Source organism: Pomacea canaliculata, linkage group LG1 (assembly GCF_003073045.1).
Source record: "Pomacea canaliculata isolate SZHN2017 linkage group LG1, ASM307304v1, whole genome shotgun sequence".
NCBI lineage: Eukaryota > Metazoa > Mollusca > Gastropoda > Architaenioglossa > Ampullariidae > Pomacea > Pomacea canaliculata.
In genome coordinates this window covers 16,889,704-16,917,616 of record NC_037590.1, presented here as the reverse complement: position 1 = coordinate 16,917,616, position 27,913 = coordinate 16,889,704, and the positions used below count along the sequence as shown (strand labels likewise).

General features: G+C 42.3%; 1 protein-coding gene across 1 annotated transcript in view; it reads right to left on the bottom strand.

The window, feature by feature from the left end:
- The window catches only part of LOC112569799 (FMRFamide receptor-like), a 75,086-nt gene extending 47,773 nt beyond the window's left edge, over window positions 1-27,313 (bottom strand). Inside the window, exon 1 of the mRNA XM_025247727.1 lies at window positions 26,292-27,313. The gene's annotated coding sequence lies outside the window, so the exon portion shown is untranslated. The remainder of the gene's footprint in view (window positions 1-26,291) is intronic.
- Window positions 27,314-27,913: the final 600 nt, after the last annotated feature.

Here is a 27,913-nt window from a genome sequence, read left to right as displayed (position 1 = left end):
TATGGGTAACTCGAAACTTTTGTAAAGCAACAAGTCAAATAGAAGAAACCTGTTAGTTTGACCGGACAGAATTCAGTCAGTATTTATCATTTAAGCCCAACTTCCATTTGACTCGGATTTCCCTTTAAGTTTCTACAAAAGTCAATGACTTTTAGTTTAATAATTATTTACTGTTGTGTTTTTGACGAAAAACCGGCTAGGAACCATACATTGGACAGGGCATATATTGATGAACCATGTACTTACAGTCATAGAAGAGAAAGACAGAGAGGAGGAGAACAGTTCCCTGCCGTTAAATTTTGCACAAGCGTCGGGTCACAAAGAACTTGTTTCAGAGATTTTTAAAAATTAGTTTGTGATTTGCTTTGCAAAACTTATTGCGACATGTTCGAAATCCTGTCCATAAATACCGTAGTAATAACTGGTTTATGACATGGCTGGGTGTCATGGCAACGCGGTCACGGAGATGTGGGTTTAAGGTAAAAGTAAAGGAGTCTACTGTCGGGTACAGACACTCACCTCGAAAAAAGTCTTTCTGCTTCCTGATGAGTATAAAGAAACTGTATATTGCACTGAAGCCATCAGGTTTTTATCAAGACAAAAGCTAACACAAATTTCGGTTATTTTTATGTTGTTACTGTAAGCGAAGATAAGTCTCTTTTTAAGGGATTACGAGAATCTTTTTTTTTTCATCATTTTGTTACAGAGGTTGAAGAAGGGTTTAAAAAAAATCCTGTCTCAAATCTCGAGTTTGGAATAAAAATAAACCCATCCTCATCCTGAAAAGATAGACAATTAAATGTACACACACACATACGCCGCCAAAGTGATGAGCAATATGAATTCAACACAGTGAAGCACATTATCCATTGTATTGACTTTGTTAATATGTCTTACCCTAACTCTTAACCTTTTGTCAGTTCTTAAACTCTGTCTGTTAGGCTGAATGGATTGCAAACTCAGGGCTAACGACCGAAATCGAATTTAGAATATGAAGTTTAGCTTGACAAAGCGGCGCACTTGTGTGTGACAGCCCCTTGTGTTGGGCCTGGAGTTCAAGACCGGAAGGGAGGGACTAGTCTCAGAGTTGAAATAGGCAATCACCGAGTCCTCGTGCGCAATATCCTGTGTTTTTTGTAAAGTAATTGCCGTTCAAATATGCGCCATCATGGCCCGGAGTAGACAGTGTTTGCACTTCGTGGTCGTTGGCTGTAAGTAGGAGCAGGTAATAAGCTACGAGGACGGCTTGAAGCAATGGCGGATCCATGCTCTCCCTTGATCGAGTAGGTCATTGAAAATGTGTCGGGACAAGTTTTGATATTTTCGCTCCTCATCCTCGTCCACAAATTAAGTCTATGCCGACAGTGATCATGTCGCCGAGACTATCATGGTTTGAAAAAAAAAAAACTGCAGACGGCTAATGTCGTATGAGATTACATCAGGGAGGTTGTTCACCTTGGCTTTTTGGGGGGATGATTTCGTCTCGCTTTTCTGCTGCATCTCGTTTACAATGGCGCACTGTGTCAAGGAGAAAGATCGATGAAAGTGGCAGTAGATACAAGAGGAGGAGGAGTGGAGTATGAAACATCGTTGTACAGATTAATAGACAACATCTTAGAGGGTCTTCCTCGTCTCCCAAGAGATGGCGAAGGGGCGACAATTACGCCGAGACATTAAAAAAAGAGTTGCTCGTCAAGTTTATGCTGTTTTGTTGTATGTGTTCGTCTTGATGTCTTGTTACTGCTGGTGATTCACGCATCATTCTGCTTAATAGTACATAAGATTTTGTACCAAAAAACCCAAAACAAAACGAAACAAGGTGATGATGATGAGGAGGAGGATGGGAATGACAATAATGATGACGGAAACGATAAAGATTCTAATGCTGCACTTTGAAGAAATCAATCAAAAGTGGATGGTTAGCACAATCCGATGTAGTGAAAAACAAATAACGATCCTCGATGTCTATCATCTTATTCGCAGGATAACGAATCTTTCACATGCCATCTCGAACCCTTTTTTCACCTCCTCAGTGGAAGGGAAGAAACTCGAGAAAATCTTACACAAAGAGTGAGCACATCTGAGAAAATTCCTCCGACGATCTACTGGTTATTCCACTCCCACACCCTCATCAACATTCCAACACCGCAAATTATTTACTCGTTCTCAGGCTAGCGCTGTTCCTCCGAGGTCATTAATTCTGAATCGAGCATCGGGGAGTCGTAAGCTGGCCTGCTTAGTACAGAGGAAATCCTATTTATTGTGCCCCTTAATTAGCAATAGCAGCACGCGAGTCATATGCAGCATGCCACTTCTAGAGCCAAGAGGCCAAGCATCATCATCATGTGAAGGTTTTTGGACGACTTGGGGCCGATTGCTCGATGTGCCCAACTTCTAAAAATGAAATTTATAAAATCAGTTTGTCTTAGTGATAGGTTTTAGCTATTCCCTTAGAACCTAGTAAGCTATTCCCTTAGACCCTAGTAAGCTATTCCCTTAGAACCTAGTAAGCTATTCCCTTAGAACCTAGTAAGCTATTCCCTTAGAACCTAGAACCTCCGCATCCAACCCCTGGACAATGTAATTTCGAAATACTTGATTCTTTTTTTCAACTCAATACACAGCACTTGAGAGGAAGAGAGAGAGATGATGATGATGAAACTTGATTTGAGAGTCTCTACACGACGAAGAGAAAGAGAACAACAAAAGCTGCGATGATAATCACATCAGCACCGAGATTGAGTTTCGGACGAAGGCATCGTGGCCGCGAGAGGCTTGACGATGATGTCTGATGGTTATTGCACACGTAATCAAATCACAATCAGTGTACATCGAGAGCCAATTAGGATAGGTGTTAAAGATCAAAGAGAGAGAGTGGGAGAGGGACGAGAGACGTGGAGGGATGAAGAGGTTGTGGAGTGGGGGAGAGGTAACTGATGATCGACGAATAGTTCCATTCCTCGAGAGGCTTTCACCGAAATGTGTGTCTGTCAGAGATTGCTATCTGCTACAACAATGTGGCGCCATTGCTCTTGCTGTAGAATTTATGGCTTCTTCCCTTCTGTTTCCCTAAAATACTACATTTACCTTTGTGATACCCTACACACCTTAAAGAAGCTACACAAAAAATCTTTGAAAAGGTGAGGCACTAAAGCTTTCTAAATAATTTTTAATGTTTAAACAAACAAATTTTTGTCCACTCTTTGCAGGGTGTAGAATTGTTTAGGATGGAGCGAAAGCTCTCACGGCTGCATTATGAATGCGTTAAGCATCCACATTGTCGTAAATAAAAATTCATGTTTACATAATTATAAAATAGGTCTACATGTAGTAGAAGCTGAAAATGATTCTTCTGTCGTCCTTATAAAAAATAACAATCAGGATACTGATCATGTATCTACCGTGACGGCGTTATTAAACCATTTCTTAACGCGAACGGAAAGCCCCGAGGACAACATTTGGAAATTTGTTTTAAAGCTTGTTGATCATCTATCTCGACAATCCTTTGTCCTATGTTTGATCTTGACTCTTTGAACTGTTGTGTCATTCAGACGCAGCACAAGACCCGTTTGCGCATCCCTGAAGGGTAAATAAAAGTTTGTTAGGATACAAGAGTCCAGATTCAATCACGACCATTTACTCTCCTTCGCTTTCTGGACGCTCGTGCAGGTCACCGGAAGTTGGCACATGAGGGAGTCCACAGAAACTTGGAAACGTGAACTTTTCTTGCTCCTGCAAGTCTTACTCGCTGACCTGGTGCTTGCAGGCAAAGTGATTGCGTCCTCTCCATCGTCCTTGTTTTCGTAGAATGAACCGATTCACCCGCTGACCTCGTGCCCTCGAAAACTAATGGAAAAAGCATGTCAAAACGCTCTCAAATGAAAAAAGCCTGACACAAAAACAATTGACATTTGATGTGCTGAGGGCAAGAGATCGAAGAACATATTGTATAAAGTGTAAAGTTTCTTTATTCTCTTCTGGAAGCCCAGCTCGAGGCTTACAAACCTTTTTGTAAAATTTACAGATTATCGGTTCCTAAGTTTTACCTTCACAGACCGTCACGATGCCATGACGTCCAGGAGGCTGTGGAAGCATGCCAAAGGAAACGATTAACCTCACACTTCCATGCACTCTGACTGACGACTCCTCCATTTGTTATGAAACCTCATCGCGACTTCGTTCAGCATCCCAACACCTGGGCTCAAATCTCATCGCTAACATCGTTAGTAAGAGTGCACTGATTGTTCAGCAGCTAAGGTCAAAAAGCCATTCGAATGGCAATGAAAAATTGCATCATCTGAACCCGGAGGGTTGAAATACTCAACTTGAAAGATCCTATATGTGTGTGCATGTGTGTTTGTTTACTTGACCATTCAAATAGCATACATCGAACGTTCTGCTCAAGTAATGTACAATAAGGACCAGCTAAGAGAAAAATGGAACAACCTTGTAATCGTTACCCCAGTTCTTACATCCAGGGTAAACGTAGTGAATAACATCGACGGTGATGCACCTATTTTGGCGACCACTTTAGCAGACTTGGGTGTGTTTCGTCATTTCCGGGTGCTGACTGCTGCGTTCTGGGCAAGTCAACAAAGAATTAACAACAGGTGAGTTTTTTTCCCTTTTTTGGGGGGTTTTGTTTATTTCTTTTAGTTTTTGCCGAAGGCTGTGCGTAGTTTGAGTGGGTGACAGATGTCACACATCATGGATGATTAGAAAAGGAACAGTAACCCTGCTGTCAAGTTCTGTAATAACTCTCCGTCTTGGAGAGACGTTTACGGATATATGTCTCGACACCACTTCTCTCTCGTTCTTGCCCTCTCTCTCTCTCTGTTTGTCCTAATTTCTGTCTCTCGTGGGTCTGATTTGGCACTGCTTCTTTCCGATCTTTTTTTTTAACAATTTAGGAACTGCTGTATCTAGGTATTAGCTCACATGTATATTTGTATGTGTGACATGTAATACGTGTTTCCTATAATTCCTCTATCTTTGCATTAATACTTTCACCTTTGCTTAATTATTGCTGTTGTTTATTTATCTTCCGTCGGGCAGTGGTCTTTGAATAGACACTGTGTGGGAGAGAGAAAAAGAGAGAAAGAGAACATAAGCTGAATGGTGATGATAATATCAATGAATTTTATGTATCGATTGAAGGAAATGAAACTATATTTCACCCTACTTAAAAAGGTTCGTTGAACCCTCAAATAAAAAAGTTAAGTTCTCTCTTTCTCTAATGAAAATTTTTTTTGAATGTGTCTGGTCAGATCAGATATGTTTTTCCCTCGTCGAAAAAGATGATGATATGATAATGATGACAGATCCGCTTCAGATCTTGTATGCTACAGCACAGGAAGCACAAAACTGCACAGAAGATGCGTTGCATTCAGAAATGTCCTGACTCCCTAAAAGTCCTTTGGGGCAGGAAGACAAAAGTAAAGTTTGGAGAACAAGTGGAGAGGACGAAATGGCTTCTCTACGGCCACAGCCTCCCACAAGAACGCTGTAGCTATGGTCACGTGTATGAGAGTGACCGGAGTTGGATGGGTAGAGATTTAGGGGTGGTGAGGGTAGATGGGGAAGCAAACTCCAGGATATAAGCTAGACTTACCATGAATCCATACTGTGACTGGTGTCAAGAGACCGTCAGGTTCCACGCAGCACAGGAAGAAATAATAAGGCGTCCCACAAGCTTACACCCCTCTCTCTCTCTCTCTTCTTTTATATATATAAGCTGGCGAAAACATCCCGCATAAATAAAAAGAACTCGATTGTTTATTTGGGAATATGGATGACCGGTTCAAACCCCTACCTCTCTGATGACGTCAAGATCGACACCACCACCGTCCATTCCCTCAATCAGAACGGATGGCGGTACGGCAGCACATCTGTGTTAGACAAATATTATTAAAATAACAGCTAAATATATCCTGAAAACATAAAACAAAATAGTGCTTTGTATCAAAAACACGTGGACCGGAAAACACACCTCAGAATGAACTTTGCTGAGCGGCTGTTGCCCCTTGTCAAGTCCTTGAAAGCAAACAAACAGGCTCAGCTACTCTGGGGCTGTTGAAATTCATCCTTGTTTTGTTTGCAGTGATTCAACTGTGTTTCTATGCATTCAAACATCATCGGCTTTACTGAACAGCAGGGAGAATACCCTGACTGTCGTGTTGGTCCTTTATCCTGCTTCCCCGGGTACCATCTGAACAGGTCTGCCATGAGTTCTGCGCTCAATAGTTTAAATTCGAAAAGAACAATGGATCATCGAGATCTTGTCTTGCCGGTGGATGGGGGAGCTGGATGAAGTGCCATGATGGTATAGTCTCCAACAAGATGTGGACAGAGATTGCCTGCACTCACGTGATATTCCACACAATACCGGGTATAGTACCCTCTCGCACTCGGGGTGGGGATGGGGTTGTGTACGTGATTGGCGAAGGAGAAAGTGAGGACAGGGGACTCAGCGCTGTCAGTGTCTGATAACAACTATTTACTCAAAGCATCTGAATAAAGAGTTGTTGCCTTTTCATTTCAATCAGGGTATACACACTCTTCTGACCAAAACACACAGACGAGTACACATTTGTCTGCACACACGATGCCGGAGATGAAGAGAATGGATTCGATCGTTTCAAGAATCACGCACTTGTTGGCTCTCCCTCCTTCTTTACTGACCTCAATTTTCTTTCTATCTATTTATCTGTCTTTTCTCTTTATTCCTGACCTCTGCCCTGCTCGTTTTAAACTATTCTTTCATGTTTATAATTCTTCTGTAAATTATGTACCTGCAAGTGTATATAATGGGACTGCTTGCTTTTGCCGCAATGTGTGGACAAATCATTGCACAGATATACATCTTGTATGATTGTGTGGAGGGGTTGATAAATGGATGTATGAATGGGTTAAGGTTAGATGTAAATATGTACATGTATATATGTGCGTCTAGATACAAGCATGGAAGCATGCATAAAGGTATGTTTGTAGGTATCCATGTATGGATGAATGTTTAAATTGATCGATGGATCGACGGATGCATGTAAAAGGAGACATAAACAGGAGAAGGCCAAAAGATCTGGGTCGAACTTTCATTAGCAACAAATGCAAACAAAGAGGCCGGGAAATGTCAACAAGGGTGAAGAAAGAAAGAAAAAAGTTCGTATGCCCACAAATGTTAAAAAATGGTGTTAAAGGGAAGAAAAATTAGGGTCAATGTAAATCTTTCGAAATTTGATACTTAACTGTTCAGCGAAAGCAGAAAGAAGCGATCATACGGGTGAGCGAGGACAGAAGAAGAGACAGAGAAAGACTAAAAGCTAATTCAACATTTTAAAAAATGGAACACTTTTCCCTCCACTTGACATTTTCGCGGTGTGAAGGACCAATCTATTCACTAACCTCAAAAACGGAAAAAAAATCTCTGTATTAACGGCCTCGGAATCACGCCTACTGTAACCTCGTTTAATTCAGGGCAACCAAAAAAGCAATTATTTTGTTATTGTTGAAAAAATTGTCATTTGTCCCGAGCGAGTGTGTTAGTGACGCTGGTTTGTGACAAAGGGTTTTGTGTATAAATAAATGTAATAAACATTACCAACAGCAGGGATGGAGAAACTGTGTAGGAGGACTAGACGAGAAAACTGCGAGAGAAAGAAAATAAAGATAACTGTAACCTGGATTTAATTTTGAGTATGTTCTATATCAAAGGTTTATGAATATGTTTATTTATTTTTCTGTACATACCCTGTTTGTTGATTATTAAACCTAAGCGCACCCGCTCACGAGAACACAGACAGACAGACAGCATATGTTCACGCGTTGTGCTGAAGAATAGCAAACAATAGTGTAGGGATGCTCCGCGCATGCGCACAGGCCAGCCAAACAACGTTGCAAAGAGGCCAAGACCACTTGCGCAGTTACAGCTTGATATTACACTAAATCGCTGGCAATCGGTCACACTTATTTAGAAGGCAAACTCGCCTTCCAGACTTAGAGATCGCAGATAGGTCCCTATTTAATTAAGGAGATGTCAAAGCTCCCGGAGGAGACACTGTGTGGAAAGTAAATTGTGGCTATGAGCAGCCGACTGACCCTCCCAGCCACTCCTGAGGGTGATTGGCGATGGGGTAGGATCGTTCGGACACCGAGTTCAGCGCAGAGACTTCCCGACAAATAGAAATTTTCTCTTGGGGTGCTTGTGAGATCACAGTATATTAATTTTTAGCCCTATCTTGTTTTCCTGGAAATGTCCTTATTTTACAGTTATACCATGAACTGAACCACGCAGGCTTGCATCCTCTTTACTTCTTTGACAACAGTCATTGACATGGTTGTCTTCTTCGACTTCATATCGTCATCATCGTCTTGGAGTTCTTTTCTCTGACCTGCTTTTCTCGGTAACATCCACCTCTACACTTGTGAAGACATCCAATAGGAAGAGTTGATTGGTGTCACCTGACTCTCAGGCGCTCGTCTCCAACACGCTCGATCGTTTCCGTCCCACGTGAATGTCGGAAGCAGATTGATGAGATCCTTAATCCAACACCACGTTGTTGATGGGCAACCACCCACTTTTTCTTCTCTCCGGAAGCAGATTTATCCTTGGAAATGTGATGTGCTCCAATACACGAAAATCCCTCTCAGACGTAAGGGAAACTCCTCCGCTAACTGGTTTCATGTCTCAGAGAGGTCTTCAAAACTATAAAAAAAAGCGAATTGTGTTGTCAAGAAAACTTAGTTTATAGGTTAAAAAAATACTTCAGGACCTTTCGACTTTGCCATCATTCAGTTTCAGTTTCTTTTTCCTCTCAAGCCCTTTTGCATTTGAGAGTTTGTCTGTCTTTTGCTTTCTTTCTCTCTCTCTCTCAACACAATAAACATCATGTCATCTTGCTATTTTCGTTTTTTAAGGGTTCTACGAAGCAAATACCGTAGGGGAAATATTCTCTGTCTCTCTGTCATCAAATGTTATAGCAAAAAGTAACAAAATGAGTTCTCTATATCTAGTATATAGGCTTCCAGCCATCGAGTTTGGTCATTTTTTTGTAAAGCAAATGTTGACAAACCCACTCCTGACTCCTGTGTGATTATTCCTCTCGCCCATCTTTCATCCTTTTTTGTCTGTAGCCACACATCCCATCCCCTTTCATTAAAGCCCTTGTTTTGTTTTCTTTTACTTTTTGATCGTTGGCTGCACTGAAAGAACGAGGTGGACATCGCTTACCAAGCGGACCCACGGCTCATCGTTAAGAGAAATAAATACTCAAAGCGAAATCACGGTACGCTCTTTCACTTCCGGCCAGGGTGCACCCTGAATCTAGTCACAACGAGTTCCATTCATCAGACGTCCCTGCAGCACGCGCAGATCAGTCACGTGATTGCTCCACCGAGTCCTGTAATCAAATCAAGAGCGATTGGCTAGTCACTGGTCGTGATTAGCCCAGTTTACGTCGTGACCTATTGAGGAATACGTCCTTTGAACTTTGCCCTGGGGCTGGGTACGAAACGAGCAGCCCCGATTATTAGCTTTTGTTCTGGATTAAAGTTGCTGAGAAGCTGTCTGTGGTCTGTCCTCTTACAGATTCTTTCAAACAATCAGAATAACTGCGTTGAGCAAGTTGTTGTTATTGTTGTTGTTTGTTGTTGTTGTTTAGGTTGGGTGGGATGTGTGCTTCCACCGTTGGGTTTGGGGGATGGGGTATTGGGGAGTTTGGGGAAAAGGGATGAAAAAGGATGAGGATGGAAAGGGTTATAAAGTTTGTGAGGGAAAAGGGTCGCCACCCCGTTTTGCCGCAGGTGTCGGCTACTAGAGTGGATGCCTCCCTCCATTGACTGCTCTTTGGTGTTTGGTCCACAGAGCAAGAGTCAACAACCAGCCAGAAACACGCGGAGCTGCGAGACTCACTCGTTTCGTAGTAAAATACTTCTTCACTATTTATTTCAGGTAGAAGGAACGAACACAGCGGTTTACTTTCTATTACACCAAAATTTGCTTTATCTGATTATCCCCATGATGTAATATACTGTGTGATAATATACATAACAAAGATAAGATTGTGAGGATGAAATAGAAAAAATTGAGAAAGAGAAGCAGCAAGAGAAGCAAAAGGAGATCGAATGAGGATCACGAGAGCAAAGGGAAGAAGGGGACATACCCAAGAGAACATACAAATATAGAAAGGTATTACAATATAATGGCTAATATGACTCTCTTTACAAATTATTGATAGAAAGAATAAAGCCAGCGTTCCTCGAACATTAGCGTGGAAATGAAAATTAATGCTCTATCTGGCTTGTAGACTACTTAGTGCTCGGTGAGGGATAATAACTCCTGGTGCATAGAAAACACGGGCTCCAGGTAGAAAATTTCAGTCTTCTTACCTACACACGATTGCGCATGCGCGTCATTAAGAAACACACAGGTGCGGGTGTGCGAGAACGTAGTACGTGGAGCGTAGAGAGAGGGTCAGATCAGCTACAAATAGAGGTTACACCAACATGCAATCTCAGACAAAAAGCGTTTCACTTGTTGAGTTTCCGTGAAACACAAGAAGCAGACAAGTGAGCACTCGAGAGCCATTCCTTTCCAGTGAAAAAAATCTGCTCGACTTTCTCACTTGTATTGCCAATACCTCCACCCTCTCCTCCTTCTCCTCCTCAAATTGTTAATGAAGGAGACACGCATGGAAGCTTGTCCCTCAGCTTCAAAATGAACTCATCGACACGAAAAGATCCATCAGGAAAGAGGATACCTAACCTCTGAAAATAACCGAGCCGACTATTCGGGAAATGTTGACCTCAGTTTAGGAATAAAGCCAATATATAAACTAGTCGTCTGGCTTATAAACACCAATAAATATCGTTTCTTCCGAAATCTCTTCTCACTTCTCTGCCTGAAGGAAAGGTAATTGCTTCTGTCAATGTCTTCCTCCATTACCTACACTTGTAACTAGTCTTGCTTGGATAAAACGAGCGTGACGACGTCCTCCCCAGTCGAGGTTCGATCACAGGACGATGCACTGTCTGACCTCAGGACAATGACGAGGACTGCTGCTCGCAGTGGGAGACAAATGCAATCGCTGATGTATCATCACGTGTCGTTCTACTCCCGACACGTTTTCGCCATTTTCACCGCATGTGAGAGTGGAACTGCGCATGCGTGAATGGTCGTCCATCGATAACAAGCGAAGCAGAAGGGTCACAGTAATGTTGACAGCAGCAGAACGCTGTCACGGGGTGGCTTAAATAACCATTGCTATAAATCCTCAAGATGTTTTCTTTACGATGTTCTGCAACGATAAATGTGGCAAAATATTGGAGTTATTGCTCAATAAACGTGTCGGGCGAAAATAGTTTGTTCTGACAGCTCAGAAATTTGTGATCGTTACACCGAGCTTAATAATGCATGTGACAGAAGAGTAAATGATGTAAGTAAACTCAGGTCGCCTAAGAAAAAAATTTGTATTAAATCCAAATTTTAAAAAACCACTAAAGTACGGTAGAGGTTAAGCTAGTATTAGCATTAGGTCCATTTGAAATATTAATATTAAAAATCAGAGCTGTATGCTTAAATATATACTCTTGAAGTCATGATTAATATTACTTATGGACATATAGTCGTTCGCGATAAGAGTCGTGAGATAGGAAAGTGTATTACAAAGGAATTTCTACTTGAATGGTTCGATTTCCGTGTACCGGCAACCGTTAACTGACACTAAACAAAACAAAAACAAACAACAACAAAAAAGAATTTGTTTTGCTGAATGCTTACTTAGACGCAAAAGGCAAGCGGACTCTTATCAAGATGAAGTGCTGAAACTTTCCGAAACTTTCGGGCAAGGTGTAACTATGTCAAGGATCGCCCTTGACATGAGCTTATTATTTGACGAGAGCAGGAGAGGCCAACGGAATTCCCGACAATATAGACGATAAGGAATGACAGCCATACAAGACTACATACCGATGGCTTTTCGTGATCACCTGCAAATTATTTAACTTGGAAAATTGCAGCAGAAGAACCGTGGAGAAGAGTGAACAAGAATCATCACAAGACACGAAGGAGTGCAAGAATGCCCTGACGCACAGACTATCCCCTCGAGAAATTCCCCTTTCCCTCGTTTGATGAATGTTGCACAGCAGCATACCTGGGCCACGGGGAGCGGGGATTGCACACCGAACACTTGAGGTAAGGACCTCCAACAAGGCACCTACCTGAAGTGGCCAAATACCTGTAGGTTAGAGGTAGAGTGAAGGAATGAACACTAGTCACCTACATGTACGGACAAAAGCTGAATGTCTGCGATCTAGTCCTGAAGACAAAAGCTGCTGTCAAGGAGATGATGTATATGTACTCTACCGCTAGAGGAAAATAGAGATGGAGATGGAATTAGACACATTCAGACATACACAGGCATGTGTACACACACTTGCATAAGCAGTACATAAAGCATGCATATGCATAGATAAATATAGACACACAAACATACACTGAATATTTATGTATATATACCCAATGACATCTAAATTCACGATCACATACGTGTGCCTATATATATATATACAAATAGATGCGTACATACAGGTATATAACTATATGTACACACAACTACCTACCCATCCATATAACGTGTTTGCAAGTGCGCTGACACAAATTATAAAACTCACCGTTGTGTGTAGTTGTCGGCTGTTACACGCCAATCATATCAAAGATTTGTTTATAAACAGCTTGGGCTCCACCCTGCTTTGGTATTTAACAACCAACTCCGGTTTTATTTATTTATTTTATTTATTTTTTTTTTTTTGGCGGGGTTGCCTTTTTGTTTTGTTTTGCTTTCTTTTCTGTCTGACCACCTCTCCATTTGCCAGATTGTGTGAGTTGGCATCTCGAGGACTGTGTGATACATTTCCTTGACATCAATAATTTGTAAACACCGTCCTCCGGTCATGAAAAATTCATTCTTACTCTTTGTGCAATTACTGCCCAGCAGAACAGAATAAAAAATATTACAGGTCTTTGTGAGTACGGGGCACTTTTTTCCCGTTACCCATTCTTTCTTCTGTGTTTCTGTCTGTTGTCCTCCTGGAACCAATATCTGTTCATTTTGTGTCTGTCTCTCTCTCTCTCTCTTTCTTTACTCTTTCTGAGCACACACACAGTCAAGTAAGTAAATAAACAAAGAAAAAAAGGGAGGCAGAAAATGAGAGTTAAAATAATAAAAGGACTGAATGGAAAGAAAGTGTAAGGGATGGGACTACAAGGGGAAGTGAGAATGGAACTCTGAGGTATACAAAAAGTGTGGAGATAAATTATTGTCATTGGATTGAATTTAGAAAAAAATTTTCGTAAGAAGAGCTGATGGTCTGGTCTATAAATTTTGAAGAGGCTGCATAAGAAATTTAATTGAAGCTACAGAAAGGGCAATAGGTAATTACAGACACTCTCTCACTCTCACTCACACACACACACAGATGTAAGTGCTCGAAAGGTTTCAAGACACCTGATCATAGCCAGCCATCGATTAACGACGCCTCCGTGTGGTAACAATTCGATCAGAGGCCTCCCCCATCTCGTGTGTTCCGGAGAAGCGCGATATTAGAAACACTTGCCCGCATGGCTGCCTCGACTGGCAGAAGCAAACCGTGGCCCGGGTACCCGCAGACACACCCGAAAGGTCACGGCACCAAATGGGAAGCTTAGATGCACGCGAGGGTGTGAAGAGTTAATCTCACGTGCATGCTGGCGTGTGGAGAGTTAATCTCTTCCTCTCGGGTTGGGAAGAGAATAAATTGTTAGTGGCAACAGATGTTGTTTTTCATTTTTCATTAGAAGGTCTGAACGAGAGAGAGAGGAAAGAAAGCGGGCGTTCGGGAGAGAGGGAGAGAGAAAGAGCCATGGTCTCGGCTAGCAAATGGAATCCCTGGCTCGTTTCCTGTTTAATCATTTTGGTGTATCGCAGTGAGACTGGGCAGCACTGTAGGTGGAGAAATAATTTATAGGTCATCTACAGCAGATCGCTGAATATCGAGTTTTCTGGCATTTTTCCGTCCAGACAATACTCAAGCCTGTTGGTTTGTGTGTGTGCGCGCGTGCACGTGTCTCCATGCGTTTGTATGTGTGTGTGTGCAAATTTATATGCGTGGACTTGTTTTTCTTGAGGTGCGTGTGTTTGTTTGTGTATATGTGTGTGCATATGTGTGTGTATGTCTTTTTTCTTGAGCACTAGCGTCTGTTTGCTCGTGAGAGTGCGTACGTGGGTAACTGCGAGTTTGTGCGCGCGCACGTGTTTGTACGTAGGTTGGTGGGTGTGAAATATGCGATGAAAGAGCAAATCGAACGTGACACTGACAAATGAAAAAGAAATGTGTGGGAGAGAACACCATCCACTGTCAAAAACACTTTCATTAATATATTTTTAATATTATGGGTTCGAGACGCGGCTGGCAGTTTGACGGAGCAGTTTGCACCTGTTCGCGAGGGGACCGCGGGCCTGCTGGCGCTCAGGTGGGCGTCGCATGAAAGGATGGTCAAGAGCATGCTTTCATAGATGATAGGGGATAAAAACGACTCGGTTGAATAATAGCTTTTCATCTGCAAACTTGAAACGACGTCCCGGGTCCTCGTCATTAATGTTCGTCGTCCTTATTTTCGAGAGAAGCGACAGGGTGACAGCAGTTTTGACGTGTCGCAATTTTCACCTGCTCGAGACTTCATTACCATGTACAACGTTTTCGTCTAATTTTTTCAAGATCCTATTTTCACGTGCAGAAAAACAAACAAAAAAAAAATCCAACAGGGATGTCAGATTTTCGCGCGGGGATGCAAAAGCACGCTGCTGTTAATAAACAGGTGTTGTCTTCCCAGCAATATTCGTTAAAAAAGGTAAAACGAAACAAGCAATATATCATTGTATTTTTTATTTGGATTGTCTCATTTTATCGGTATTGTCTCTCTTTAGAGTGTTTATATCGGTTTGTTTACGCGCACGCGGGTATTGTGTACAAGTGTGTCGCACGCAGGTGTGAGTATATTCACACCTAGTTGTTTTCTAATAGCGTCTACTGCATCAATGCGTACTTGTCTGCTTTTTCATTGTTGTTGTTCCTATTGACGACGGTATACAATGACGAGCATCATTAAAAGGTTGTTTTTTTTCTTTGAGTCACAAAGCAAATTCGTAATTACCTGGAAAATGTATAATTCTGTTTATCGTATCACCTGCTGTGCGTTCATTATCTTGTTGTTTAACACAATTTCAACCCTCTCTTAATAAAAAAAATTGTTATTTTCTTTCTCTCTTTCTCTCAATCTGAAATAGTCTAAATAATACGCATCTATGCCTTTAAACAAACTCTCACTCTCCGCTTAGAACTTTTGCCTGTCTGTGTAACATTTTAGCAAATATTTTACTTGCTTCTGTTAATAACAGAAATGCTTATGTTCTTTGTTATTGACCTTCTAGAGATGCGAACGAAAACGATATCAGCGCTTGACACATAAAGATGGCGACCTCACGATGGAGTGAGATGCTGTACAGTACTCCCCTTCTCTCCATCCCTCTCACCCACTCGGACCATCAGTGATGCTGCCCACTGACCCGCAATCACGGCCGACGTGCGGATGTTGGCGCAGGCTGCAAGTTCAAGATGGTGTCTGGAGATAGCCGCTGTCTGGGTTGCATGGGCGTTTCCCTGTCTCCTTTTAATTTATCAGAGTGTCTGTAATTTCAGGGGATAATCGAGCACTTTGGCGGATAGAAAATGAGACACAAACACTCGGGCAACACGACCCTTCTTAAACTTTGCAGACGTGTGGTACAGTGTGGTATAGGGTTTATTATCTTGTACCGCAAAAATACAATAAGAAAACTGGTCCCTAGTTGCCCACACATCCACACAAAGTTATTGTACCTGGAAGATGTCTAACTGATCTCAGCAAGATAGAACTGACCACGTAAATGAATAAACATTTAAAATAAGAAGTATATAGTAACGGTGAATGAGGTGAAAGGCATCAAAGTATGACCGAAAGACCAGTAGGAGAAAGAGGTAGGAGGCCATCAGAGTGTCGTCCAAGATTCTTCTATCGGCACATAAGCAATAATATGTCCAAAACAGCCACAAACAAACAGAAACGGATTTCTGTGTCTAGGTGCCATCAAGAATTCATCTATTTCGTCACTGTTCGTACAGTTTGTTATATCCATTATTTTCGCATTTAAAGACAGTTTGTTATATCATTTTTTCTCCATTTTTACAGTTTTCTGCATTCATTTTGTCACTAGCTTAGAATAATTTTTTGCATCCATTTAGTCAGTTTGCAAATTTTCTTAATCCGTTTCGTCACTATCTTTGTACAGCTTGGTGCTGTTGACAAAGAAAACCACACAAGAGCCCAGGGAACTCGTGAAGGATGGTTGTCGTTTCTCTCGGCAAGGTGTAGAAATCTGTGTCCAAACAATCTGTGTGTTGCTTTACCCGTTAGGCCGTATTCATAGATTAATGGCAAAGATGCCCTGGGATAAAGTAACTTAAATCAAAGTCCATGGGGTCTGGCAACCATGTTGCATCTGTACAGACAAGCGCTTGCTCTTAATTTCCTTCTTCCCGCCCTCTTCCTTAGTAACTAAGGCTCCAGAAGATTAGAAAGAAGAAGAGATACAGAGATGGAAATCAAGGGGACAAAAGAATAACCATTCTTCGTCTCTTTTCTTAATTCCTAGGCTAAAGTCTGTCACGTGGTTTTGTTTTCTTGACCTGACGGCTGTGGCACTGAGCACGAAATGCTCGTGCACTGGTTCTTCTTCCAAAAGTTGCGCCTGGCGCGTGTCCAGAGCCAGCGGCGTCCTGTCATTGGTGTGCACGCAAAGTGTGATAGACAGCAATGAGGTTAACATCGTCTACCATCTTCCACACTTTTTTTCCCTTTCCAACTGAGGTCATTCACTCCCTTTTTTTAATCTCGATGTGATTCTCATTCCCCCACCACCCTCTTTTCAATTAACTTTCAATCAAGAATCGGTCAGAGTAAAAAAAAAATTAAAAGAAAAATTAACTACTGGTGTCAAAATGCCAGAACGGACTTGTAACCCGTTACATTTTAAAACAGCATCGTAAATTTCTTGCAAAATGCGTTTCAAGAGAGGCTCTACCTTGAAATTTCTTTGGAGGCAGCCATTAACATACTGGATCCGGCCTGCGATTATAGTCCTCATGCAAACTTTGGTTGGCAGAGGTGGGCAAAGTTTAAGTCTGGAACCGGTGAGCTAACGACGCACGCAGTAGATTTGTGGACAAACGCGCCCTCTATTAGATCACCGGCGTCCATATCTCCTACTTACTTCCCTTTGGTGCTAGACAGGTTAGCTCACTTGCTGCACGTGTTGGCAGATTATCTCCCCTTCTTACCCACCAAAATAGCCGTTTCTCTGGCAGTTGGACGATAAGAAGTTTGCTAGCGCCGACAGCTTGTGGCAGAGCCGGGGTAACGAGTGGCAGACTTGACGCAGGCCCAAGTGGGTCTCCAGTCTATAGGCAAAAAACTCAAAGACATTTGACACTTCGTGCTGCTAGTCGGAACTCTAGACTTAATGCTACACTAAAGTTTAACGACGCCTGCGAAGTCCGTAATTTGCCAGATATCGATGGCTGGAGAGAAACGTGGAGCCCGCCTGTCCGAGGTTTGCTCTAATGGCGGCCTCTGATTGCCCGTGAAGTCTACTCACTTGTAGCGGGACTGACAAAGGGAACAGACCGAGGGCATAAAGGTCAGGGTTAACTACCGGCGTGTGTACTGGCCAAGAGGGGTCAAGGCAGCTTCTAGTGTCCGCCGGTTAACGAGAAGGCAGAACCAAAACATAGTTATAAGGACGAACACACACACCACAAACTTGTATTACTGGACTGCCGGTAGATGATTTTTTTCTTTCCAGTTAACTACTAAAACGAGGCAGGTGTGTACAAAGCTTCCGGTTTAATAATATTTATTTTTAGGCTCACCGAGATTAACAGAGGAGAACTTCGCAAGAGGTTGAGCGTTGGTCTCGGCAGACAAAGCTATCCACCTCTACACGTCCGTGCACATAAAGGCAAAGATTCAAACAAGTACAGGGAGAGAGGAGGGGACGAAGAAAGGGGGATGTGGCCGGACAAGTTCAGGTGGTTATATCATAAGAGAATTCCTCCACAAGCTGGCTTCTCAAAACCTTGGACACAGGGGGTCAAGACAGTGGGAATTGGGATTAGGCCAAGAGCTTTCTTTAAAAGCAGGAAAAAAAATTAAGAAAGTGGAATATGGAATGTCCACTATAAATATTATTATAATACTAGAGAATGTTCAAAATGCAGCCTTCGTGCCATACAGAGTTTGCTATTCAGTATGTCACAGACCATTAAAAGCTTACAGCTTTACAAACGGACCACCTAAATGTCCACGACATCTGATATTTACTTCCAAACTTCATAGAGGTAACTAGTTTTACTGCGCAGAGCATCTCATTATGTGCGGGGCTGGCATGCTTTATCGTCCTCCACGCGTTACACTTCACGCTGGCATGCGTTTGTAACCACCTCACTACAGTTCAGGCTGGCATGCATTACACACCACATCGTGTTCGTTGACATGCGTTACGGGACACCGCACGTGCTGGAAAAATAAAAGACCCTCTCATGTCGCGCGTGTTTAACAACTGGGTTAATGTACTGCCAGCAGCAACGAGTCTCCGAGCAGGAAACATTGAAATGCTGCCGAATCAGCAAGTTGTGTGAGCGTTGGGAGGTGATTGTGGCGGTTTTTGAGTGGGGATGAGGGCAAGGAGTAGTATATATTCATATTAAATAATCTACCTCCATGTTATTTATGACATGCGCACATGACCAGCTTCCCACACACCACACTACATAAAGACGCCATTCAATAATTATATTCTACTTCGTCCAATTCAATTTTTGAGAGAGCGAAAAAAACAAAACAAAACAAAAAAAAAAACAAAACAAAGAAAAGAAATACGGTTACATCGTGTGCGCAGCAGCATCAGTGACCCTGACCCAGTGGACGGAAAACAAATGACCGCAGAGGAAGGCGAGAGTGCCTCCTAGCGGGGGAAGATAACCTATCTCCTAGCAGGAGTTCTGTCCGGTTCTCAAGATCCCGCAGGATTTCACATTCGGCGAGAAAGCCTATCCCAAATGGAAAACAAGAGTTACATTCACAAAACACACGCAGGCGGTAGGGTGGAGGTATTACGAAATTTCTTTTAAAAAATGAGAGCAACAACAATACGGCAAGGGCAACGACCTGTACGCGTGTTTTACAAGTCGGAAGAGAAGGTGGGGGGAGGGGAAGAGAGCCAGAAGGGTTTGAGGCAAAGATGGAAGCGATGAGCCGTCGAGATCTGCACATATTGCTAGTCTTCTTGAAGTCTAGTTTATCATCATTCTTTTTTTTTTAATCACACGATCGAATGCCAGTCTGCTTTTCATACAGGGACGCAGGTGCTTAGTCGTTTCCCTTGCAGAAAGTCAGTCATGACTGTAGAGTTGTCACAAATCTTTCTTTTGATGATGATGACGACGATGGAGGAGGAGGAGGAGGAGGAAGAAAAAGAAGCAGTGGTTTGTAACACACATTCTTATTAGGCCACAGCAAAATTTCTTCCATAAAAATGATTGAAGTTCAATAATAATAATAATAATAATAATAATAATAATAATAATAATAATAATAATAATAATATGTAAGCTTTTATATCTTGGTATCTTAGAGCATGATCACAATGTAGAAATTGCAGTAGAATATTGAAGCAGGTGACTGGCGCTAATGTAAAGTCTATCGCCAACACTAAAAGCACAACAAATCCGAGCCGAAAACAAAAATAGTATCCTAAAGGCAGTGAATGTGAGTGTCTCACTGTGTTGAGTAGACTGCCTGTGGAAGTCCAGACCCGCCCTCTCTTGCTGTCGTCCCTTCCTCTCATGGTTAATCACAAACCATGTCCATCTGGTAAGCTATACTTTCCCGTTAGCGGGATTGAGTCCGGGGACCTTCTGTTCCAAAGCATCGAGCAACAGCCGCGCGTGTCTCGTAGGTTCACGTTCTCGGCGCCATGCCGACAGACCCTGTACCTCCTCCTGCAGGCCTCGCTTGTGGCAAGTCAAAGATTAACAGTTACGTTAGGGTACCATTCCAACTCCTCACTTCTACTGAGAGGTGGAGAAGAAAAAGTGTGTGTAAGTGTGATGGAGGAGGGAGTCTGCTGAAAGATAATGCACGACGAGAGACGCACCTGTTTCCAGCTTTCAGAATATCCGACAACACCCTCCGACGATGGAGATTATTTTGACATAAATAATCGAGGACTGATGAATATCCGCAAGAGTGTTATATCCCGCCAAAGCTAGGAAATGGATGAAAGATGGCCCCTCAGTAGATGATTTCTCACGCAGGGGGTGTGTGTGGGTGTTTCGGTGAGGAGCGACTGAGTATCTTTAAAAACACTGACAAAAAAATTCTAACTCTAGACAGCATATAAAAATATATAATGCAAAAAATTCGCTGAAGAATGTAACCAAGTAAAAAAAAGTCATTCTTGAAAAAAAGCTTATCTACCCTTCAACCGACATATGTTCTCGCAATTCCTAGCACCTGTCATCACTCAGACGTTGACCTTCCGCTTGTTTCTCATTTACATTGGAGTCCTGCAGCCCACACAGGTAGACAGACAGACAGGTAGACAGACCTGCACTTGTGTGCAACAGATCACCTGGAGCTCCTACCTGGGCGCCCACTGGTCAGAGGAGATAGCCGATGTCATGACGAAGAAGAAGGAGCGACCGCCTGGTTATTGTGAAAAATAGACTGTTGTCAGCTGTTGTCAGCTGTTGTAATGGTTGTCAAGGTTACATGTTGCCTTACATTTCTGCCCTACTTTCTTTTTCTACTGCCTCTTCTTCCTTATCCTCCTCTCTTCCTTCTTTTTTTTTTATTTTCCCTGTTCATATACTTTATCTCTTTTTTTCGTATTTTTACAAATCGCACTTTTAAAAAGTCGGCATGTTGATCGCTAATGTTTTAGTTCTACTTTTGTGCTGAATCTAGGACATATCGCGAAGAAATCACCTGCAGAAACGAATTTATCGCTCTTCTTTTTGCCCGCAATACTTACAGGTATTTAAGTACAGACTCGGAACATTTTTCTGTTTTGGTGTAAGCAAATGTATACGCAGTTTCAGCGTGAATAAACTATTAAGTTATTTACCGGCTTATAGACTCTGCGCCTCAAGTAAGGTAAACATGAAGACAAACAAACAACTGTTTGGAGGCGCTGACCTGTAGCCTGCAAAACACGACCATTAGGATCCTCGTCAAAGAAAGAGCGATGACCTTTGCCCTAGAAAACTGGTCAAGAATGCACTGTATCCACCCAAACGCAGCACATACTCATGGGTTGATGTCCTCAGCTCAACTTGTGATCGTCATTGTAACTGCCTTTGATCTCAGCACATTAAAGGATATTTCTTACCGAACATGAACAACCATCTGAACATTTCAGCAAGACTCGCCTGCTTGTGACTGATATTTTGAAAATGCTAGTTTAAAACAAGGCCCTAAATATAGAGTCTATTTCTATTTTTGTAGTGCATCCTGTTGCCATCAGGTGAGACAAGAAACAACAACTGTGTGTGTGTGGGTTTTTTTTTTTAAACATTTTTTTGTGAGGGTGGGGTGTTTGATGGGTGAAAGTTCATTTGTATCACAGACCCATAAGCAGTTAATAGAAAAGAGCGGTAATTTTGCACACCTGTCACCCATTTCTGGATTATTGCCAAAACAATCTCTTATTATCTACAAATCGCATTGGCTTCTTTTTTTTTTTTTTTAAAAGCAGCGCACCGCTTACAGACACTTAACCCTTTACGTATTTATGAGAATTCTTCTCGAGTTGTTTTTATCCTTCAGAATTTTTCCAGAAATATAAACAACACTGTTTTTCCACACACGAAACCTGTGTGGAGACGGAAACGTTCATTGCTTCCTCTCATCACAAACACCCACGTGGAGGAATCACGAAGCGTATGAAATAAAACTAACAGTTGCTATCTTGGTCAAAGTCAGACTCGACATTTAACTTACAGCTTCCCATTGTCACAGAGGGACAGCTTTATATCATGTAAGTGCATGATGATGGCAGCTCACGCCCCACTAACAACCTGGCACATACACGTGCCATAAATATCTGGACAGTATTACAATTTTATGGATGCAGAATGACTGTAATTTATTTTTAAGGAAAAGTGGAGTAGGTGTGGGTGCAGCTGACACAATGTAGCCCCAGACCCTTTAGTTGAGGGTGACAAAGCAGTAAATATATATATACACGGATATAAACATGCTGGTGACACCTACCTTAGGGTAGATAAGAGAATGATGACAAGAACATGAATTTGAAGACATTTATAGCGTCGGGTCGTGTTATTTGTGTTGATAATTGTTGACTTTAGATGGTTGTTTCTGAATGTTAAAATGATTACATTCTGTATTGATTTTCAATTAAAGCTTTACTATTTAGATTAATGAGCAAATGCTTTACCGGCACGTGCTTAGTGAAAGAAATGTTGCTAGCTTTGGAAAATGGAACTATTAGTGTTTCTAAGACTTATAGAAAAATACTGCCTTTCCTCTAAACGCTTTAAAATATTTATTAAGGAAGACACGCACACTACATACGCGCATGCGCACCACACACACACACACTGCACTTATTCTTATGCCACAATCATGTAAACACACTCACAGATAATAAACACAAACATATAGACACATAAGCACACAGATGCAAGAAGGGTTACAGATATGAGAGAGGGAAAGGGGAGAGATGCGTGTTCAGTGTTACAAGCACAGCAGATGTGTATTTTCACACCAACCTCTCACAGGTTGATATACAGTATAGCGAGACGCTGGTTATAAATTCCAACACAATATAAGAGTGACAACCGGAATGGAATAACATAGAGACAAATAGACAGACTCATACTGAAAGAATCAAAGATACAGAAGTAGACAGAATGATATAGAATAGACAGAAGCTAGAAGGACGGAAAGAAATGGAGACAGCAAGTAAGCAACTTTCTCTAGTTTCAATATAACTATTGTTCAAATTCACATCTACTATTTTATTTTTATGATAACTGTACATTTATACTTATCAGTCTGAAAGCTCAGTACAAGCTAATTAGATTAACGTCGACTTCCATACTTTAGTTCAAATATCACAATTTTCCACTTTATAAGATATATTTGCATCGATATCTTTGTCTTCTGTGATAAACATAATCCTTTGTTCAGAAAGTGAAAGTAAACGATAATATTTATATCTTCGACAAAGCAACCAGCAATTAATCGCTTCCTTAGGAAATGAGAGATGAATTCAGAGGGGGTAAATAAGACCTGGGGAATAAAACTTGTGTTTTTAAAGGCTGGGGGACAGGAGCGCAGACAGCAGTACATACCTTAATTATTGTACCAGTCGTCCCTTCAAAATGTCTTCTCACACAGTTATCCTTTCTTGACAAGCGAAGAAACAACCAGACAGGTGTATGACAGAAACTCAAAGATCCCTACCATGAGATATCATTTTCAGCATTAAATATGGCGGAGTGGCTGTCAATAGGTAACTGTCTTCTGTTACAAGTGACACCTGAGAGTCAAATGACCTTGAGGTCACCCGACAAGGGTCTTTCTTTTGACAAGAGTCATAAGAGTCTTCTAAGAATAAAGAAAAGAAAGATAAACCCTGTGACAGAAATGTGCTGCTGAGCAGAACGCAAGGCAGACAGTTACAGTCGTACCATCGGTCCTTGAGGAAAACAGAACTGTGATTTGCGAAATTAATTGCTGCAGCTTTCTAGGATCCAGCTTTCAATAATTTCATCACATGACTACAATTACTCCGATTGGGTTTTACTAATTCCTGATAGACCTGTTGCCAGTGAGATGTCTCGCGGCCTCGGGACTGTAGCCGATGGCTGGAAAGTTGCAGGAGTTTGGGGGAAAAAACAAAGTGTCAGCCGAGGTAGAGAAACCGTTACCATGGGGAAGCACGGCGCGTAGGGTGGGCCGAGTCTTTCAGATGATCTTCATCGTTCTCGAACGGAGTAAAATAAAAAAAAAATGAAAATAAATATCCCACTCTCGACAGATGCAGGGCTATTCTCTTCCATCAAAGGCTCGACGCCTCCTGAAACGGAAGCGACGTACCCACCGCGGCTGGTTATCAGGCTAAAAACTGAAGTGAATTGGGTTTTGATTATCAGCGTGTCAGGCTACGGCCTGGGTTCAATCTGTCACGTGCGAGCCACGGGGACTTGACGTGGTCTGCCCCGCTTCATCTGACGTAGAGCGCACAGCCGGTGTGCACATCACTTCTTCTCTCAGTCTTTTCATCCCGCTCACGAGCTTTCTTTTTAATCCGAAAATGTTAGAGTCCCCTTCACCTCCCATTCCAAATTTTTTTTTTTTTTTGATGGAGAGGGAGGAATCCCTGATGGGGGCTGATACCAATAAGGTTTTGCGATGATGTCATAGATACATATAAATAAGTAATAATATACAAACTTACAATTAACATGAGAAGACGTTTGCACATATTTCCCAAAATCTTCCTCAATCTGTCTTTTTCAATAGCAAAAATTTCGTGCAGGCGCAAAAACAACCCACTCACAGGCACAGACGTCCACCCAGCGACTAGCATCAGTACTGCTAACATTCTGTTATTTTAGCCCCTTAATTTCCCTCCCCCATACACAGGACGAGGGTTGCAGGCAATGTGTCCCTGCAAAGTACACCCATTACACACAGTACACTGGGAAATGGAGCTGCAATTTTGTTGTTGAATCGTTTTAATGTTGACGGATAGCGGGGCCTTCTGAGGTTTTTAGACAGACGAGTTGGCGAGTCTTCCCTGAGGATGGGAAGGTTTGCCACGGGCGGGACGCACTCCACCTCCAATGTTCATCTGGTGAGAAAGTTTGCTCGCATTTTGTTTACCAGTCGGTCTGTTCTAGTGGGCAATGAAACGCAAGATCATCCAATGGAACATCGAATGCCTGTAGTTACAACCACGGTACTCATTCAGCTCCACACACAAATTCACTAGGCCTCGTTCGGCGACCAGAAAAACTGTAAAAATCAAAGGGAAAGTGTATACAAGGGCCCGTGTCATCGGGATGCAGACAGGCAGCTGTTGAAGGCAGACTACTGAGTCTTAGGTTCATGTCAAGCAAACTGCGGACAACAACTGTCTCCACTTCTAACGAGTCGCCAGCAAGCAGGAACAGCATCGCGGGCTCTAGCGTCAGTTAGCATCCACTCTCCCCAACATATCTTCATCATTGTGAGCCTTTGTCACTGCGTCATAGACGTTGTCGGCGGCATCATCGTTATCATAGTTGCCGCGTGCAGTTTACATAGTTTTCGTCACCACCATGGACGTCGTCTTTTTTCTTTTTCGTCATTATCGTCGTCGTCGTTGACATCATTATCACCGTCTTCTTTGTTATTCGTGTGATAAAGAGAACGAGAAGGGAAGACGATTTGGTATGAAAAGTCAAGTCACGTGTTCTTTATATCACAAAGCTACCTGAGCACAATGCAACCTTTCGGGAAGCTGAGTTGCTGTCTTCATCGCATCACTTACCGTCAAGTTCAGGCAGACATTCGTAAACACTCGTAAACAAGCAGTATGACAGTCCTTGACACTAAATGCACATTAAATATGGTTTCCCTGGCATAATGATTAAAATGTTCATCGATTGATGAAAGACAGACAGACAGAAATCTTCTTTAACCAATCTGTTTAGTTTATTGAAAATTTGATATCCATGCACAATGAAAGGGTTAAAACAGAGATGTAGAAAGGTAAATAATGAAAAGCTAGTTGGTTATAAAATCAGAGCGAATTTTTAAGGTCTTCAGAGCACTTTCTAAGGGTTTTCCTTCGTTGTTTTTTTTTATTTTATTTTAGGGGAGGGGAGACAATTTTGTCACGAAAAGATGTAAATACTGACGAAACTGATTTGGTTGTTGATAGAACTCAAACAAAGGAAAACACTTTTGCGCTTTCTGTCTTGTTTTGAACAAACAATTTCGTTTGCTCTTATTAACGAATCCTAACAACAATCAACAGGCTGTAAAATGAAAGTCCGAAACAAAAACAAAACTTCAAACACAATTAGGAATCGTCCACAAAATTTTTAACCTTTGATTAATATTTTTCAAAAAACAAAAAGTGTCTTACCTAGTAGAAGGTGCAGTCGAAATTTATATCACATGATGAAATCGCGCCACAGACGTTACTCACAATACAAACTAGTCATGAAGTATAAAGTCAAAGATGAAACATGGTCAGCTCCGGATCTCAACATGAGTTTTTATTTCATGCCGACTCTTTACAGTTACGATCAAAGTGAAGCTTCTTCGAGATATTAGTTCTTGATTGTGGCTGTCACTTTTCGCTCAGATGTTTACCAGCAACAAGAACGATCATCTGTCACTGTTCGCCTAGGCGTTGTCCATCATCACTTCGTCACTTTTTTGCTGGCGTTCACTTTCGAATAAGGTACGCTACTTTTTTCTGGGTTCTCATCTGAGAGACCTGTGCTTTCTGTGACCTGTGACCTACGTGACCTGTCTCCTCTCTACCTTTCGCTACGTCTGTCTTTATTAACACTTGGTGGCAGTATCCTGAGTTCATCAACGCTTGTCTTCAGACCACATGCTGACGTTTCCGCCAACAGGACGATGTGTAAAGCTCCCAAACATTTGCGTCTGCAGCAACTTGCAGTGGCCTGCGCAAGGGGGCGGCAACTCCCGACTCAGCCTCACTCCCGAAATGCCAGCGATGCACGCGACCGTTGAGTTTTGTTCTCCGTGTGAGGAGGGCTCAATGACTTGGTCCAGAACACAGAGGGAGGGGTGTTTGGATGTGGAAGAGGGGGACCCTGATGATAACTAGACGATAAGAAATGAGGGAGGGTGTGACGTGTAGCCGTCCTGTCAGACAGCCAGCCTGCCATCAGTCACTCGCGGTGAGGCACACACACACACACGCAGGCAGGCACTCCCGCTACACTCACGTGCGTGCGCGTGCACATTCATACAACGTTTTTGCCGTGCGGTCGTTGTCAGCAAGGCAGTCAAGAGAGCGAGAGACCTGAGGCGACCGTGACTCTATATCCTCCCGATCCCCCCAAACCTGACCCTCATCCCGTCCCCTAGACAGCTTCCTGTGTCGCCCACCTCCTCCTCTCCCACCACCTTCCCCGTACTTCAACATCCTGGTCGCTCGTGACGACCGCCTCACGTATACCAGTCAACTCCATCTCCCAGTTGTTCCTGTATTGTGTAGGCGAGTGATTGCAGTGAGTCGCACGCTGTGGGATTTTCTCCAAATGTTATTGTCACTTCAACTCACCTCCTCAATATCCAGACCGGCCACAAAACCTTTCGTCTTTTTTCTTTTTAATTAATTAAAAAAAAACTAAGAGAGCGATCGAAGATAGAAAAGATATGTCATCGGTGACCGATGAAAGCTAAATGCTTGTAATTTCCGGCTGTCCACGACTTTTTACAGTATTCTCATCCCTCTGTCACACTGTTTGGGGAGGTTATTCCATCTCTTCAACAAATGCCCTTCTCTCACAGTCTGCCCCGCCCCTTCCTGTCAGCGCGCACATTAGCGTTAATTGCGTTGTCGCTGTGTGTGGATGTGTTATTGCCTGTTTATGTTTGTATGTATATTCCTTTGTTCCTCTTTCTTCCTCCAACCGTTTGTACGCCTGCCACTTTTCGTAGGTAAATATTTCCTTTGAAGAGTGTGGTGAGTTGTGGTAGGTCTCGTATTGTCTCGTGCACGAATGG